The 15,661-nt window shown below is 35.6% G+C and overlaps 1 pseudogene; it reads right to left on the reverse strand.

Annotated features, from left to right (window-relative positions):
• Nucleotides 1-4,555: 4,555 nt before the first annotated feature.
• On the reverse strand, nt 4,556-5,468 carry LOC107508922 (annotated as a pseudogene).
• Between the last annotated feature and the right edge of the window lie 10,193 nt (nt 5,469-15,661).

The following is a 15,661-nucleotide window of genomic DNA, read 5'->3' on the forward strand; positions in this document are numbered from 1 at the left end:
AATAAATGATAGATAGATAGATAGATAGATAGATAGATGATATAACTTTATGATCATCAATACATTCTGTGTCCTAAAATGAGGAAGGAAATGAACATTTCAAAAAGATTTGATCAATACTATTTTAAAGGAAGCTTTAGAATCTAAAACATATTTTACTCATTCATCATATCTTATTCTCTGAAGAATTAATAAAGTATGCATGTTGTACTTAAGGATAGAGTAATTAAAAGAGAACAGAATTTAGAATTAACAGATTTGTAATTGAGGATCACTTTTGTTTTAGCTCTATTTCTATGTCTAATGGTGTTTATGACCTTGGAGAGTCACTTAATATACCCCCAGTTTATTTATCTGAAAAATGGGGCTATAAGATTTCCTTTATAGAAGTTCTGTGAGAATCAAATGAGGTGATAAATGTGAAAGACCGTTGTAGACTATAAAGGACTACATAAATATTAGGGATAATTATTAAACGAAATAAAGCATTATCTCTGCTTACCATGACACCCAGCACATTTAAAACTCCCAAATGTTACTCCCCATAGAAATAGACATGTACATGAAATACGCACATGCTCACACATGCCTACTCACATATGTATACACACTTCTGCAACAACAAACTGGTTTGGGTACTTGAACGCTTCAAAATGACATTAAAATTTAAGCTCTTGTGCCACTTACTACCTGTATGCCTTTTGGTTTAATTTTATCTCTCCTGGCCACCTCCCTCCTCTCTCATCTCCCAGAAACAGTTGTACCATTAAGAAAATGTTTTATTCTACTTATTATTGGGAGTGCTGCAACTATTTTCTCCTCTAATTTATCATGCATTGCCAGTAGGAAATGGGAAAGGATATCAAATGAAAGTGATTTTTTTCCAGGGAAGCTACAAAGCCAACAATGGAAATCATATCTCAAAAGTTTTAAGATCCATAAGTCTGTTTTATAATTTTTCTATAAGGTAAATTTTAAAATATCTTAACTCTTGCTTTTATATGTCAAACTCCCAAGTAATCATTTTTAAGATTTTTGAAGTTACTTTCAAAAGAAGGATTTTTTCTAGCCCAGTTTTGAGTGACTAATTAACATAAAAATATTAATGTCAACTGAGTCTATGGAGCAAGTGCAGTCAATCATACAATGAGGGGAAACAATTTCAAGTATGCTCCTAAGATTATCACCTCTACCCTGTTATTTTCTCTGTTAGCTTACTTTAGGCAAGAAAAGTCTATAAGGCAGACAGATAGAATACGATAGGATATATCTATCAAAAACCCCCTGACTATCCTTATACTCAACAGGTGTTCATACATTCATCTATCCAAGGGTATATTAAGCACCTACTATTTTTTTACTAATATTCAACATGTCATTGGACACACAAAGGTGAATAAAATATCTATTCTAACCCTTTTTTCAGGCTTGTGTTTCCCTGCTTAGTCTTTTCTCTTTCCCTTGACTGCCCTTTCTCATTCCTCTCCCAGTTCAATTGACTTAGTGTCACAAATCTCTCTGTGAATTCTTTTTTGACCTTTTAAATATACTTGACCAGTTCTCTTTCTTGTACAATTTCCTTGACCCCAAACAACAATCTTGTACATGTGTTTAGGTTAAATTTTTGTACTTTTTGTTTTTTCTTTGTCTTACCCATCAGACTGAATAACTTGAAACAGTCCCTGCATTACTCATTATAGTAACCATGGGGCTAGTTAACTGCTTGACAATTAGTGCTTGAGAAATATTCATAAGTTGATACATGGTATTATGCATATTTTTCTGATGAACTAAGGGGCCGAACAAAAAAAGTATTGAAAAAAAGTGGAATTTGCAATATGCAAAAGAAGAAAGATTAAGAAGCATGGGTAAAGTGAGATTTCAGAAAATGATGATGATGGTGATGACAAAAACAATGACTATAACAAAGATAGCCCCCATTTTAGCCAGCAATCTAAGTATTATAAATAGATTATAAGGGACGACAATCAAATGATTCACTGTCCCCGATTCATCTTACTGGAGGATCTGTGGCCACAGACACCCTCCCACTTCTGTGTTACAGAAATCCCCACAAGTGGAGATTCAAGTCCTGCACCTAGAGAGAGAAGGTTCTTGACTTAGTGCAGGAAAGAATTCAAACCCATGCCAGAGTTCGAATCAAAAGGAAAATTTATTAGAGAAGACATAACACTTCATAGACAGAATGTGTCTCTCAGAGACAAAGAATGAGAGAGCCGAGAGGGACAGAAAGACTGAGAGAAAAGACCAGGAGAAAAATGACGGACTGAAAGACAGACAGACAGACAGACAGACAGAGACCACGAGTGTTTAGAGAATTCAGTTTATATATTATTCTTAGTGTTTATGAATTACATTTTAACAATTTTGTTTACCTATTTTCCTTTGATAGTGTGAGTAAATAGTGGGAAAGATGAGGGTACATAGTGTGAAAGGCATGGGTATGGATCAAGAAAGCCTACTGGCAATCTCCAGTCTTTATTCTATAGGTTCCCTGTAGGGTTTATTTTGTGTAGGGTATGACTTAAGGACTCTATTTCCCCTCCTTGGTGTGGGTGAATGGTTTGTTAGTAATCCCAGGAGGAATCTTCCTTTGTTCTGTAGGTTTCCTTAGAGTCTGGCTGTTGGGCTAACCAACACATTGCCAGTTCTGAATATAGCTTGATTTAACATTTAGTTTTCCTGCCACCTCCTTATATTATTTGTACTGTTTGTTGCACTTTTTTTGTAGCATCTGCTTGCTCCACTGAATATAAAGCCATGCAAAGTATGTAAAACAACTAACATTAGTGGGGAATTCACTCATCCATGAGGTATGAGGGGGAGGTGCAAGGAGGATGTTTAAACACTTAGGGAATGGGAAAAGGCAAGAAAACTCTCAATAGAGAAAATCACATGTGCCTTCTGATATTTATCCACCACCCATTATCCTTCAACTCCTTACTGAGAAGCACTCATACCTTCCATTTCCCCAAGTTAATGAAAAATAGCAGGGCCCATATAGGCAAAAATGGACATGGTCAAAGAGTACTTCTCTAAGAGAGTTTTTAAAAATTGTAGAAGTAAATGGTCTACTTCTGCTGGGATTTAATGGAAGAAATACTTATACCAGAGAAAATTCTTTAAAAATATGATGGAAAAAGCACATTCACACTTGTGCTCAAAATTTAGTGAATAGTTTCAAAAAGTTCAAAAACCCTCTGAAACCTATCCAAGTACTCCTTAGGGAACTGTAAAACTTAGGTTGGGACATCTTTTCTAGAGGGATATCAAGTTCTAGTTATCAGGGAGACACTGACATCAGTTATGATGTCACCCAAATGTGACAGTCTGCCACAAGGGACTGTACAAAGAAACCTCAGCCTTCATGGAGATCTATAGAACAGAAAGAAAATTATGGGTCACCTAGAAGGTATAACGGTACTATTTCTGTCGTTCAGAACAGAGAAACAAAACTGGAAAGTAAGGGATAGAAGCTAATCTGGGGATAATATAACAATGGGAGCCAGGAGTGTGTGAAAACAGATGTTTCCATATCTGTGTCTCTGTGTCTTCCAGCTCTTTCTCAGAGTAGAGACTAACTCTGGTGGGAAGATCCATAAAACAAAATATTTCAACAATTTTCCTTATTGAGGACATAAAATGATGTAACATGATTATGCCTATTTATATATAAATATCAGGAGAAGTATGAAGTTTGCACTACATACTAAGAGCAGGAAATTTAATGGCATTTGACTTAGACTCAGGAATCAGTATAGCCAATACCTAAGACAACTAATTCAATGGCATTGCAGCTACTAAATATAAATTAGAAATATAAAATTTTCCATAGGTTGAAAAGAGAAGCATCTTTATTAAAAGTGCATCTGGATAAGAGTGCAGTTACAGAGAAAAGACACCAATATGTTCTCTCCCTACTTAGCTTGTCTTTAGAAAACAATAGATATTTTTGCCTTGATTGCACAGAAGGAAGGAATACACATAAAAATGATTACTATTTAAGAAGCAAACATGGCTGGATAATGGAAGAAGTGACCCTTTATGCCGAAGCTATTCATTTTTCAATAAACAAGAATTTAGGAAACCTATTTTGAATTGACAATTACAGGGCAAGTGATTTACCTCTTGTGAATGAAAGCTATCTTCTGGCTGTTTCTGCTGCTTACTTTCCTAAGACCCCTTCCACATATGTTCCAACTGCTTCTTTTCCACATCTCCTTACCAGATTAGGTCACAGATCTCCCTGTCTGAGAAGAGCCAGGTAAACTGTGAACAAAAAAGGTTTCAAAATTCCTTGTTTGCACAGAAACAAGTAGTCTTAATTCAGCTTAAAATTATTCTTGTATCTGGTAACAAAATTCACCATAGCATAGACCTAGTCTTCTGCCTTGTCCCTAGACTATGAAAAAGAAAAGCATTTACTCTTTGACATATTCTGAACATTGTATTTGATAAACTTGTGTATTGTGCTATATTTGTGAGTAGACACACTACACTAGGCTACAATCTCCTAACAAAAAGATTCAATCTGTTAAGAAATGTTTCTTCCCACAGCTCTGTAGAGGGTATCCTTGAACTTGTTTTTCAGACTATAAACAACAGGGTTCGGCAAAGGAGTAATGATAGTGTAAATTATAGAGAGAGGTCTTTTCCTATTGAGTGTTCTAACTTAGGCTTGTGGTAGGCAATGGAGGCACAGCCATAGTGAACAATGACCACAGTGAGGTGGGAGGTATAGTTGGAAAATGTCTTCTTCTGGTCTTTGGCTGAGGCAATCTTAAGGATGGAGGAGATAATGAGAATGTAGGATATGGCGATCAGGCCGAAAGACACAAAAAGCACAAATGGACTTATACCATAATTGCTTATCTCATTGATAGTGGTATCAATGCACGAAAGTTTCATAATTAGGTAAGTATCATAGAAGTGGTATGCCACCATGTCGTAGAAGGGAAAATTGAATGCGGCTATTATCTGGAAGACCATAACCAGAACAATGCCAAAGGACCCACATACTAACCTCGCATGTTTCCCTTTGCTCATGATAACTTGTGTACCTCAGAGGGTTGTAGATTGTCACAAAGCAGTCATAGCCCATTATTGTGAGTAGAAAGCAATTATTATTCGCCAAGATGATGAAAAGAATATCTGTATTGCACAGCCTGCCAAAGAGTTTATAAAAAATGAGACTAGAAAGCATTCATGGGACAATGACCAATGTGTATAGTGTCTTTGAACTAACTAGCATACTCAAGAAAAAGTACATGAGAGTGTGGAGATAATGGTCAATGCAGCTGGTGGCCACAATGATAATGTTACCAGCTAGAGTTAAAATGTAGATAGTTGGGAAAACCACAAAGAGGGTTGGTTATCTGGTGTTTTCTAGAGATAGAGAATCCCAGGAAGATGAATTCTACTACTTCTGTGAAGTTCTTTTTCTGCATTCTGGTGCATCGGTGGGTCATCAAAAGGAAAATTCCCATCAGAATTGGACTTTACAATAGGAGACAAATAATAGCTGAACTGAGCCCAGTTCCCTTCTTTATGACCAGCAAGTTAATGTTTAACACCCTTGCACATAAAAAGATAAAACTACTGTGCCTCTCTGGAGCTTATACATATGAATATTATCACTGTGGAGGAAACTATGTCCTGTGCATGGAGAAGGCTTCTGAGCAAATGTTCATCTCACACATATCATACTTACATTTGGAAAGGGAACAGAGGAGCAAGGAGAGAGTCATGCTCTGTATTTCAATCAGTAATGATATCTACCACTTAAACCAAACTGAGTCAACGAGGGGCTTACTAGTAAAGTGCATGTCCAGAAAACCATAAAGATGAGAGTCTCAGGGAGAAATAACATAGCAGAATTAAGTAGTCAAGAAAGACAAACTTTGAGAAGTGGTCACTGGATTTGGTTACAGGGTCATGAAGGACTTTTATATGGTATTTCAGTTGAGTTCTGAATCTATAAACCTCATTTCTGAGACATAATATGGTCCAAACACGTCATCATATCCTGGAACAGAACAACTACAAAGAAATTTCTGCTGTGATCACTCCACTGAAATTTTTCACTCAAGTCCTACCAAAGAAATCTTTTTTTGTTGACTCTAATAGTCCTTTAAAAAGTGAAGTCAGTTAAAGAGAACTGTGACTGAGAAAATTTGCTTAGTTTCTACTGTAATAGAGAAGGGTTAGGACAATTCAAGGTGTGAACAAGGGAATGTAAGCACCAGAGTTGAGAAAAGGAGAAAGAGTCTGCTAGGTACTTGGACCCAAATGGCTTATCGATTTTTAAAAATCTGGTGAGCACGGAATTTAATATAATGATGAGAAACAGAGTACACTAGTCCCATCTATCAAAAAAAAATACACACCTGTGTAGGAAGCACACAGCTTATTCTGTAGTTTTTTATAGTGACCATTTCATTGTTCTTCTTCCTCTCATTTTCAGAATTACTGAAATAGACTTCCTTTCCCACCCCCCATAAATCAATGAAAGTTGGCTTCGCTGTGTTCACTCCCACTAAACCATTCCCTCAAATATCACCAAAGAAGTCTCCATTGCTAAAATTGTCAGACTTGGCTTTTTACTCTTTTTCTTGTCCTTCTACGATTCATTTGACACTTCTGAAAAACGCGCCTCCTGGAAGCATTCTCTGACCTTGGTTTCCATGACAGTACACTATTTTTTTTTCCTTTCTCAGCTCTTGTTTAGTTATCTTTATGAATCTGTTCATTCTAACTGTATTGTAACTGTAAATGCTATTCTCTTGTTAATCCTTGGCCCTTGCTGCTTTTTTCTCTGCACACTTGCTTTCTCAATTTTTTGTTATAATTTTTATGTTGATTGCTCTCAAATCTCCATTTCCATCATCAATATTTTCCCCAAGTCTATGAGGAATTTTTTATTTGTGGGTCTTGCAACATAATAAATTTTATATTTTTAAAAGCAAACTAAACATCTTCCTTTTTATACATAAAGCAAAGCATAGGAAATATAGTCAATAATATGGTAATAACTATTTACAGTGCCAGGTGGGTGGGTACTAGATTGGTCAGAGAGGACACTTTGTAAATTATATAAATGTCTACCACTATGCTGTACACTTGAAATTAATATAATATTGTATGTTAGCTATATTTTAATAAGAATTTTTTAAATAAAAACTAAAAATAAATATACTTTTAATCTTACTTTATACCATCCATCAAAAATATCTAAAAAAGAAGTAAAGACAGAAATATAAAAGCTAAAACTAAAAATTCTAGACAAAAATATGTAATATGTAATAAATATGTAATAAAATCTTCACGACCTTAGAATGAACAAAGAGTTTTTAGACACAAAGCAAAAGGCATAAACCATTAAAGAACAAAATCACCAACTGAATTTCTTCAAGATTAAAGCTTCTAGTCTTCAAAAGAAATAGAAAAATAAAAAGGGAAGACACATACTGAAAGAAAATAATCACAATACACATATCTAAACTTGTATTCAGAATATATAAAGAATTCTTAACAACTCAACTCAACTCTTAACAACATTTTTAACTGGCAAAATATTTGAAGACAGTCACAAAAGAAGGTATGCGAATGATCAATAAGGACACAAAAGATAACACTATTAACCATCAGAAAAATGTAAAATAAAACCACCCACTTGAATGGCTAAAATTAAAATCCTGACAACACCTAATATTGCCAAGGATGTGATGGACTTGGAACCCTTAAACATTGATGATATGAATGTAAAATGGCATAACCATTTGGAAAACATTTTGCAAGATTTTTAGACAAGTAAATATACACTTGGCCCAAGACTAACTATGTTTTCCTAAGTATTTATTCAAGAGAAATTAAAATGTGTCCACATAGAGATATGTACATGAATGTTCCTAGAAGCTTTATACCTAAAAGCCATAAACTGGAAACCCAAATGTTCATGGTGTATCCATACAAAAAGATACTGCTCAGCAACAAAAGAAAGAAATTACTAATACAAAGAACCACATGGCTGAATCATAAAAACATTATACTAAATTTAAAAAGTTAGACATAAAATAATGTACAAATTATGATTCTATTTTTACAAAACAGTAGAAAATACAAATTTAATTTATACTTGTGAGAAAATAGATCAGCGATTATCAGAATTGTTAAGAAACAGACTTTCGAAGAAAACAAGGGAACTTTTTGAGATAAAAGAAATGTCCTTGATTGTGGTGGTGGTGGTTATGCAGGTGTGTAAATTTGTCAAACCTCACCAAAATGTATACTTAAAATTGGTTTGTTTTGTTATATTAGTTATATTGTATAATATTTATAGCACAATATTGTATAATGTATTACATATTATAAAAGTTGATTTTTAAAAAAAAACTTCTTACTTGGCCACAAACAGGATTCTATTCCTGCAAATTCATCACTGCTGGACCCACAGTTCTTTCAGTGAGCTAGTTATGATGTAAGAAACATGGAAATCCCCCAGGACTTGGGAAATCTGGAACCTGATCTGGAACCTGTCAATGTCAAAATATGCAGGTTGGGAGAAATTGCTTAAAATTATCCTTGATATGGTTCTGTGACAGGAAGAAGCCATCTGAAAAAATTTTAAGTCAACGAAAATAAAATAAAAAACACAGTGTGATAGGACTGTAGCTAAGAGAAAGAGAGGCACATGACATTTATACTGGCACCACTGGCTCTGAAACTACACCTATAGGAGGAGAAGAAGGAGCCACTATAAACTCAGAGATCTAGAGGGGGAATCTCCAAGGAAAAGCCATGTTGAGTCATCTGCTCTCGTGGCTCTATTTCCTCAAAACGTTAGTATCTCAAGGGAACAGTAAAAGTCAGATTCCAGACAGGTGTCAAAGGATCTTATTAAAAATGAGACTTCTATATTTTTCCAATTGATTGGTGCTTTATGATTCCTGGAGCCATCATCTCAGATAGTTTTTCTTTCTCTTATCATTGAGGGGGATGTCATGGACATGAAAGAATTATTATCTTTAGAAGATGGGAGCTGTCTATGTAATTTCCAAGATAGTAAGTAAGTAAAATTTACTATGTAAGTAAAATTCAGTATTTCTCAAGGACACTCATTTGAGAAGGATAGATTTTCTTAGTAAATCTTAGCCTGAGATTAGTAATTAGGTTCCTCCTGGGAGACTTTCCAATGGGTAGATCATGTCCCAGTTCTAATGAAATCAAGTCCCTTTCTCCTGATGATCCCTCAAGATTCTTCTGAGACTAGCAAATGATGTTTTAAATTTTCCATTTGATGTATACTTATTCTTCTTTTTCCTACATGGAGGATATGAAATGTTGTGAATACTTTAATGTACTTACTTCTTATTCCATAAGACATTCCAAAATAGGCCTAGAATTGTGCACTTTTGATTTAATACATGCACAAACCAGAATTGTAATCAACTACAGTGCCTGTTTCTATTCAGTATAGTTAAATATCCTTAAACTTCTACAATATTTCAATAGAAGCTAAAATAGGAAATTACTGAGTAGCTCCCAAATCTTGTTGGACTTCATGTTTCAAATTAAACTCTTGAATCAATTTTTTCCTCAGTTTAAAGTGACCTTGACATCTTCTATAACTCTTAAGACTTTAGAAGTAATCTGAAGCACATTAATAAATTCTTTAGTTAATCCTCAGTTATCTCCAAGATCTCTGCCTTTCTCCTAGGCTGGTTTTCTCTCAATTCTATCTGACAGAGGCATTATTATCATTGATTCCTATTTTCCCAACATTTTTTGACATTTATGTTTTGACAAGAGTTCAAACATATAGAAAAGTTACAAGTAAAATACAAGGAATTCCTGCATACCATTTCTTTAGTCAATTGTTTATTTTGCCCCATTTGCCTCAACTCATGCTAAATTAGTCAAGTGGGTTGAAAACATCATGCCCTTTTACTCTTAAATACTTTAATGAGTGTTTCTAAGAAAAGTCTATGACATAACAATAAAATTACAGAGTGGAATAAAATAAAAAATTCAGAACTAGAGTTCAGTTTTCCACATCACAACTCCACCCACAGCCCATAAGAGGCCCAAGCTCAGAAACACCCTCCACATGACTCAGTAGTTCATGGTTCAGCATAAGGCCATTAGAAAGAAGGGTCCCTGGAGCATACTCTGAGCCCCTCTTGATGTGACCAACTTGGCCTCTCGTTTCATCCACCATACGGTAGCTATACAACCATTGTCTTTCCAGCACCAGAATCTGGGTCATACAGGACTGGGGCTCTGGCAGCCCCTTGTATCTAGGTAATAACTCCATTGATTTCCTACCTTGATTCCCCACCTTTTCCATCAGTAACTCTGGTTGTTGGCACCAAGAGACAGGCCTGGAAAATCATTCACACATTATGAATATTCTCCATCCCCCATCCTCACCCATAGGTGAATATAAACCCTGAATAGTCTGATGTCTAACTGTGAATCTCAGTGTGCTGTCTGCCTCTCATCCTGATGACCACTGCTGCTATAACAGCCCCAGGCCAAGAGCATGAAAAAGATGCTGTTACAGGTCTCTGTCCTCATATTCTCCCAGAAGCCTTTGATCAAATAAGTAGATAGTGTGGTCAGAGCTATATGTACATCTGTGTGTGGTGAAGGGTGTTGGAGTGGCAGATGTCAGATATAGACCATAGGAAGGAAAGATAAGAATTTGTTGAATACAAGATTGAATTTATAATTTTTCTTGTTCACATTTTAGGTGAAGATTATTGTATTCCCTTCTTCCTCTCACAAACATGAGTAAAGGATCTAGTAATGTTCATGTGAGCTTAATCACACAGTGAGAGAGGCCTCTGCAGAACTTCACTGGGTGCCTTCATTCATACACTGACCTCTCCATGTCTACAGGTTTTTCTCCTGTAACTTCCAAGCCACCAGCAATGAGATGGTAATTTTTAAGCCTAGAATTGAAAAGTACATTATCATTAGGGGTGACAACATTTTCTCCAAGGTCAATAAGGAGTTTCCACCAAGTGGACAACTGTACCACCTGTCAGTACTCCTCAGGGATTGCCAAACTCTGAGTCAATATGAAGCCCCTCATGAGAAAAATGCTGAGGCAGTGTTACTTTGTGGGAGCTCACACCAAGACTGCCCTGGAGCAGAAGCAGGATTCCTATGAAGCCAGTACTTTGTGGGAGAGACTGGAGATTTGTGCATCTGAAAATCCATGCTATCCTCAGAAGAAATTGGTTTGTGTATCAGAATATTCACATCAAATATCCTGGAATGGTGGGCACTGAACTATGAAATGCAGATTATGTGTTCACCAAGCTCCAGAAGTGGAACTCAAGTTCTGCTCCAACAGGGCAAAGATAGCAGAACTGAAATTCACTGACAGGAAAGTTCTGGAGACAGTTATACTTCATGCCCTATGCTAGTGCTGATTTCTTTGAATATCCTACCTATTGAACTGCTTAATTTACAATAAAAGTACAAAACCTCCCAGCATTTTTTAATATTTTTCATGACTACAAATGCCTCTCGTTTGGGGGTCATATTTTTCAGTTTTGCTTTCATTCAGAAAATGGGGGAAAAACAGAATGTAATAAAAACAACTTATAAGAAAATAAGTAAAAGATTTACACTTGATTAGGAGAAGTTTTTAGACTTTTCACTCAATAGAGTTTATTTTATTTTAACCACAACTATTTATTTCTATGGAATTTAACTGAGCACCTACTAAGTTGGACTTCCAGGTCACAGTTAATAGAAAAGGAAAAATAGAATAGATTTGGGGTTCTACTCATTAAGAACTATAGCTCCTTTCTTCTCTGTGGCACATTCCCAGACTTGTTTTGATTAAATGAAGTCTAGAAATTAGAGAAGCAGAGCTACCTGGGGCTATGTAGTTCAAGGCAAAACTTATTCATCTCCAGTAGCCCCTTAAACATCATAAAATCATTCAGAATTATAACAGGGTCCCAAAGTCATTAAGAAAAATATTATATGCTGAACAATACTCATATGACCTTTGCTTAAAAGCCTGGGAGCCTGAGACTCCCAGGCTTTTAAGATGGAAGTCAAATATTTTGGCATGAAATATAGACAGGATCCTGCAAGATTTGACTACCTGCTTGAAGGCTCTGCATATAAAATGTTCGGCCTACTAACTGGCATGCAATAAATGATATATATTATAAAACATAATAGTAGTATATTGTTACATACATTATTTATTATATTATTGTTTTTATGTAAAACACATGGTATACTGCACTGTTTTGAGTTGGTGCTTAATGAGAATGCATTTCAACTCTCTTAACTCCTTTTCTAAACAGAAAAGAGCAAAAGATGCTGGACTTAGGAGGGTGTCCTGCTAACCATGGCACATGGGCATTGGCTTGTGGCACATGGTTTGTAAAGAATGGAGTCAATGAAGATCAGAAATACAGAATTCAAGATGAATTCAGGGTTTTGACAAAAAAAAAAAGTTGAAACAACTACAGAGATAACTTATAAGACCAAAGAAAAGCGTAGACATAGGCACAGCGCAATATAATGAAAACAAGATTCCAGAAACAAATAATCAAGTTAGGTTGAAAGTTGTGATTTGAGTCTTAAAGATCTCCTAAATGCTGAGGAAGAACTGCTACCTGGGATTTTTCTAGGTCAGGTCCCATGAGTCTCCACACCAAGTGGTAAGAGAACAGATAGAACGAGACAGTCAGGCAGGTGTTTTGTTAAAAAAGGGAATGATTAGTTTCCCTTTGTTATCTCTAATAACCATATGTTACCTGTTTATGATACATCTGTCTGTGATTTTATATTTTAAATACTAGAAAAAAGAACAGATATAACCATAACTATTCTATTTACTAAATATAATGGGTAAAATTTTTTTACTAACATTAAAATAATGTATTTTAGTTTCTCCTTTAAAACATCTCCCTTGTGCATTATTCTACCTCCAAAACTAAGCTATATGATACATTGTTCTACGGCAAGTACATTTAAGTAAAAAGAAAAATTGGCAAACAGACCAAAAATTTCTTCTAAGACTGTAGTAGATAATACTGGCACTCATCAATGTTCTGTACTATTTTCCTTTTTAGAAGACCATACTTCTAAGCCCTCTTGCTTAAGTTGAGGCCCACTTACTAGTTCATTACCTATGAGAAGTCCTTTTTCACTTCTTTGCTGAAATATTTAAGAGGGAGTGTGAGATCTCTATGTGTTCTTTCTCCCTCTCATAGGAAAGTCTGCATAATCCATTCTAGTGCAGCTACAAAATGATAGCACCACCATTAGCCTGGATCTCCAAGTGATGTTGACACCAAAGCCCCACCACAGCTTTTAGTGGATATGTACTAAGTTACGTAGAACCACTGAGATCCCAGTATTAATTTATTATTGAACTTTAACCACGCATAATCTAAGATACTTACTAAAGGCTGGGTTGGGAGGAAGAAACATGAATCAGGAGAAAATTTGTCCCTCTGTACATCAAGGTTTGTGTGATAATGAAGGCAGTCTAAACAGAAAGGAGGGAGTATGTTAGATGTGTATATCCTGATCACTCCTTCCTGGGCTGCCTACATCATCCTTGAAATTGTCTCCTTAAAGTGAATTTGGTAGTTCAAATTAGTTAGGGAGAAGGAATTAGAAATTTAGCTTAACTTATGATATCTGTTTCTAAATGGGAAAGATGAAACCCAGATATTTCCTCTGTGAAGGAAAAAACCAGTGTCAGACACTGGTAGTTTAAGCAGTAAAAACAGATCTTATTTAGATACAATTGCAATAGAAGAAAAGAGACCTCAGTATAGAACTGGGCTCAATTCTGAATACAGCATGGACAAGTGATGATTTAGAACCAAAGAGCAGTGTGGGGGTCGGGGAATGGAAAATCACCAAAAATTTCAGAGGTAAGGTAGATTCTGGTTAAACCAACTCGACAGAATTCTTGCTGAATGTAGGTCAGGGTGATCAAATGCCAAGGGTGGGTGGGTGAAGAAACTGAACTGTTATTAAGGAAAATCATATATCAAGGGTGAAGGATTCTCTCTAAATGGACATGACAGGATGCAGACCCAACAAGGATGGATACTGAAGCCTCAGGTCAAAGCCTAGTTAAGAAGAAGGCTTAGAGGAGCCTGACTAAAGTCTGGTAAAGAGAGCTGCTATCAGTCCCTCTTGTTCAAACAAAAGAGATATTCCTTTTCCTTTGCATAATATAAATCCGTCCTTGTTCGGTCACCTATTGTTCACTAAGAACAAGCTGAATCATCTGCTGAGACTTGACAGTTGAAGATATTTGCTGAATGGTGTGAGCAATTAGGAATTTTTAATTAAATTTATTGGTGTGACATTGGTTGATAAAATTATGTAAGTTCCAAGTGTACAATTCAATAATACATCATATGTATATTATATTGTGTGTTCACTCCCCAAAGCTAAATTTCCTTCTGTCACCATATATTTAACTCCCTTTAACTCTCTTTACCCTTATCTTCCTCCCCGCAGCTCCTCTCCCCCTGGTAACCACTAAATTAATCTCTGAGAATATAAGCTTTTGTTTGTTGCCATCAGACATTTAATAAGGGGGAGTGTCTATGAAAATAAAAGAAAAACAAAAATTCATAATTGAAAACCCAGTTTCTGAGCCTAGCAGGTAACCAGTCAAAAAAAATTTCTACGTGTTGGACTTGAAACATCTTTATATGATGAAGTGAGATTGGCAGTGGCAAACCAAATCCTGGTTTGCAGAATGAATATCTTTGATGATGACATAGACATCAGTGTCACAGTCATGATTATTTCTCAGACCAGAGCATGGAAGCCTTCATAGCTTCTTTAGAATATCCCAATAAGCATCTGGATAGTTATGTTTTAGTTTTCAGTGGTGCCAAGTAAGGGCAATGGGAGGGAAAAAAATGGAAACGATAGTTTGGAGAGTCATAGCCAAATATTGGAGGAAACTAGAAGACTTGAGGATTTGGCATTTGAAATGTGCAAAATGGCAGGATACAGTCCAGTTTACAGGTAGATAAAACAGCCTCAAAGACAATGAATAGTACTAGAATCTAATAACCTACTAGGTTATAATTTCCTATTGAAACATAAAATTTATTTCTGCAGTTACCACTTTCTGATTATTGTTTATAAAGTAAGTCTAATTTCATTAGATTTGGCTTGATTGTTTACATAAGTCCAGCAAGAATTATAATATCCCACATAAGCCTTCTTGAGGTTGTTTTGCTGAAACTTTTCATTAAGAATCTCAGATCAGATTTTTAAAAATCTCTTAAAATTAGGTAACCAAGCCAAAAACTCACTACTTCATTTCACCATTGGTACTTATGGATGTGTGTGAATTCTTCTCAAAATATTCTAAATATTCTGGGCCTATGAGGAAGTGACAACCTTCCCTACTAACCTGTAAAGCTGGGAACCCTATAAACCAGGTACCAGACCAGTTTTTCCAAAAGGACTTTTAGCATTCACTCCATAAAATCAACCTTAGTTCCTTAATATCAACTGGTGATATCTGATTCTATGCATCACTTTCAAACATGACATTCCATTCCAAGCCCTGTTACTATAACCAATTCTTATTGAATTTATGTAAATAATTTTATGGCTATGA

This window comes from Rousettus aegyptiacus, unplaced genomic scaffold (assembly GCF_014176215.1).
Source record: "Rousettus aegyptiacus isolate mRouAeg1 unplaced genomic scaffold, mRouAeg1.p scaffold_m13_p_17, whole genome shotgun sequence".
Classification (NCBI taxonomy): domain Eukaryota; kingdom Metazoa; phylum Chordata; class Mammalia; order Chiroptera; family Pteropodidae; genus Rousettus; species Rousettus aegyptiacus.